Raw genomic sequence first — 4331 nt, forward strand, 5'->3', positions numbered from 1 at the left:
TCAGTGACTGGGGTAATCGGGATGGGAGTGTCGGAGACAGTGCGATTGGCACAGGACAGAGCAGAGTTTAGGGCTGTTGTACATAGGGTCGCTATGAATCTCAAGCGACTCAACGGCACATAACAACAACAACAACAATGAAGAGAGAAAAAACCTTTAAAGAAGACATAATTTTCATCTTATGGAAGGTGTTCAAGAAATGAGAAGAAAATCCGTAAAATACATTTTATTGACTAGTAAACCCTGAAATCAAAGCCAGAAAAGGACAAAACCAAAGCTAAGCTAACTTCCATCAAGTTACAAGATTCCAACTCATAGCAACCCTTCATCAAGTTTCTAAGGGCGAAAATCTTTATGAGAGGATATGGCTCATCTTGCTACTGTGAAACAGTAGTGGGTTTGAATTACCGATCTTTTCAGTTAACAGTTGACACACACAACTAGGACAGTTTAGAAAAAGGTAAAGGGAGGAGAAAAAATATATATCTACATACACACATAATCTCACTTTTGAACAGCAGAATAAAAATCTAACATAAAATATTAACATATTCAACCCAGCAATGATTTACATGACGTTCAAAAAGACTTTATCTCAGCATTGTTAAGATGAGTTGGCATTAGAATAGATATCTTTTTCATTCATTAATTAAAAATGTGATCATTTTAATAAAGTCAATACTCATTTAAGAACTAAAGAGGGGAAGGGAGCTCTGGTGGTCTATTGGCAAGAAGATGCATTGCAATCACAAAGGCACAGAGTTCAAATCCACCAAATGCTCTGTTGGAGGAGGAGGGGCAATCTCCTCCTGTGCCAGTCGGATCTGACTCGATGGTACACAACAATAACAACCACAAAACAGAAAATAAGAAGAAGAAGAAAGGGGGAAAGTCTTCTAACAAACTAGGAAAAGAACGTCCTTAACTTGGAGCATTGCTTGTTTTTAATAAAGCAATAATTTTAAAAGAAAAAAAACCACCCAGAAGTAAATGCCATACTTAATGATGAAACAATAGAAACATTTCAACTAAGGTCAGAAACAAGTCCAGGATGACCCTTATCAGTACTCTTGTTAAAAATTGGACAAGATGAGCTCTCTAATTCAAAAGAAGAAGAAAAGCAATACGAAGTATAGACATTAGAGAAGAAGAGGCGAATTGTGATTTTTTTTTTGCAGATGACACTATTCCTTACATAGAAAAACCTAAGAAAATCAATTGACAAACTATTAGAACTAATAAGAAAATTCAGCAAGGTGACCACATACAAGATCAACATACAAAAGCCAATAGCTTTTCTATATACCAGAAATAACCAACTAGAAAATGTAATGGAAATTAAGATTCCATTTACAATATCAACAGAAACTACAATGCACATACAATCAGAATTAACTTTGTATCTTTAAGGATGATTCAAAAATTAGGAAACCTATCAATCTAATTCATCACTTTACTAAAATAGAATAGAAAACCACAATATTGTGATATGCTGTTGTTGTTAGGTGCCACCAAGTCAATTGCAACTCATGGCGACCTTATGAATAAGAGATCTGAACCTTGCCCTATCTTGAGCCATCCTCATCATCACTGATATGCCTGAGCCCATTATTACAGCCACTGTATCAATCCATCTTGTTGAGGATCTTCCTCTCTTTCTCTTACTCTCTGTCTTGCCCAGCATGATGATTCTTCCTAGGGAATTACCCCTCCTGTAAAAATGCTCAAAGAATCTGAGACAAATTTTACCATCCTTGCCTCTAAGGAGCACACTGGTTGCACCTCGTTGAAGGCAGACTTGATAGGTCTTTTGACAGTTCATGGAATATTCAGTATTCTCCAACACTATAGTTCAAAGATGTCAAATTTTTTGGTCATACTTATTCGTTATCCGGCTCTTAGATGCATAGCAAGTAATCAAAAAGACTATGGCCTGCATCAGACTCACCTTAGTCCTCAAGCTGGCATCATTACTCCTCAGTAATTTGAAGAGCTCTCTAATTGCACATTTTCCCAGTGCAATGTGTCTCCTTATTTCCTGACTGCTGGTACCAAGGATGTTAATTGTGGATCCAAGTAAGATGAAGCTGTTGACAGTTTCAATCTCCTCTCCACCCATCATGATGTTGCCTATCAGTCCAGTGGTAAGAATCTTTGTTTTCTTGACATTAAGATGAAATCCATACTGAAGGCTGCATTCCTTGATCTTCTGCAACAAGTACTTCAAGTTCTCCTCACTTTCAGCAAGCAACGTTGTGTCATCTGAATAATCAGGTTATTCATGAGTCTCCCGCCAATCTCTTCATAGAGTCCAGATTCTTGAATAATTTGCTCAGCATGCAGATTAAATAGGCATGAAGAAAAAATACAATCCTGACACGCTCCCTTCTCAGTCTTAAACTATGCAATGATCCCTGATGCCATGGCCTCTTCTAAATCCTGCTTGAACTTCTGACAGTTTCCTATCTATGTACTATTATAGCCATTTTTTAAAATGATTTTCAGCAATATTTTGTTTGTACATGATATTACAGATACTGTTCAATAGTTTCCACATTCAATTGGATCACCTTTCTTGGGAATGAGAACAAATTTGGACCTTTTTCAATCCGTTGGCCAGACATCTGTCCTCCAAATTTCCTGGCAACCACTGGTGAGCACATACAAGGCTGCATCTGTTAAATGAAACAGGTCAATTGGTATCCCATCAATTCCTGGGGCCTTATTCTTTGCCAATGCCTTCAATGAAGCTTCTACTTTCTCCTTCATTACCATTGGCTCCTGTTCGTATGGTGCTTCCTGAAATTCTTCAGTGTCAATCAATTCTGGTACAGTGATTCTGTGTATTCCCTCCAGCTTCATTTGATGCTTTCTGAGTCATTCAATATATTGCCCATAGCATCTTTCAATATTGTGACATGAGGCTTAAATTTTTCAGTTCTCTCAGCTTGAGAATTACAGAGTAAGTTCTTCCCTTTTTCTTCTCCAATTCCAGCTCTCTGCACATTCCATTATAATATTTTATGTTGTCCTCCCAAGCTGCCATTTGAAATCATCTGTTCAGCTCTTTTACATTGAGATGTTTTCCTTTTGTTTTGGCTTCTCAACACTCCAGTGCAATTTTTAGAGTCTCTTCTGACATCCATTTAGATTTTTTCTTTCTACTCTGGTTCTGTAATGACTTTTTGCTTTCTTAACAGATAATATCCTTGATATCATCTCACAACTCATCTGGTCTTCAATCACTGGTGTTCAGTGCCTCAAATCTATTCTTAAAATGATCTGGATATAACTGCTTGGACTTTTTAAATTTAGTTAACAATTAAGTGTAAGTTGATTGGCTGTTTTGATTTAGTTAACAATCAACTGTAGGCTGGAGGCCTCTTATATGAATCAATTGGGTGCTAATTGTATTTGGGGAGAACATTGTTCTAAGTGGTACAGCACTGCTCTGTCAGTTTGTTGTATTTAGATAACTTGGGGTTGCTGTGATACTAAAAGCTGTGCCCTTGGTGTGTCAGATGCCATAAGGCTTACCCATGGTAAGACAGGTTTTGGTGGAGCTCCCTGATTAAGACAGAATAGGAAAGGAAGCAGGATTGGCCATCTACTTCTTAAATAACAGACCTTGGAAAACCCTATGAACACTAAAGAAAAAAGATAGTTGTAGTAGTGTAGTGATAAAATAAAGATTGGAAGTCAGTTGAAATGAGGAAAAACAATAGTAAACATCATATAATAATGTAATGTATATAGCTTGAATGTTGAAAAACTGGAAATTGCTAAAAATGAAACGGAATATATGAACATCAACATACTAGGCATTAGTGAGATGAAATGGACCAACTTTGACGACTTTACATCATATAATCATATGGTATACTATGCTAGGAATAAAAAACAGAAGAAGAATGGCTGAATTCATTGTAAAAAAAGTCAATTTCAAGTTCTATCCTGAAATACAATGTTGTGAGTGACAAAATAATATTCATACTCATACAAGAAAGACCTGTTAACACTACTATTATTCAACATCTAGAGCCAAAGAGGAAGAAATGGAAAATGTTTACCAAATTTTGTAGTCCAAAATTGACCAAACATGCACTCAAGATGCATTAATGATAATTGGTGAGTGGAATGCAAGAGCTGGAAACAGTGAAGAAGGAATAGTAGTTTGAAAATAGGGGCTTGGTGATAGAAATTAAGATGGAAATAAAATGATTGAACTATGTATTTACAATTATTTGTTCATTGCAAATACCGAGAGAATAATCTAAAAGTATTATATTTTAGGGCATTATTTTTATCGTAGGAGTATGCAATGAGGGTTG

The sequence above is a fragment of the Elephantulus edwardii genome, unplaced genomic scaffold, assembly GCF_000299155.1.
Source record: "Elephantulus edwardii isolate Elephantulus edwardi_28Jun2011 unplaced genomic scaffold, EleEdw1.0 scaffold00243, whole genome shotgun sequence".
Lineage (NCBI taxonomy): Eukaryota > Metazoa > Chordata > Mammalia > Macroscelidea > Macroscelididae > Elephantulus > Elephantulus edwardii.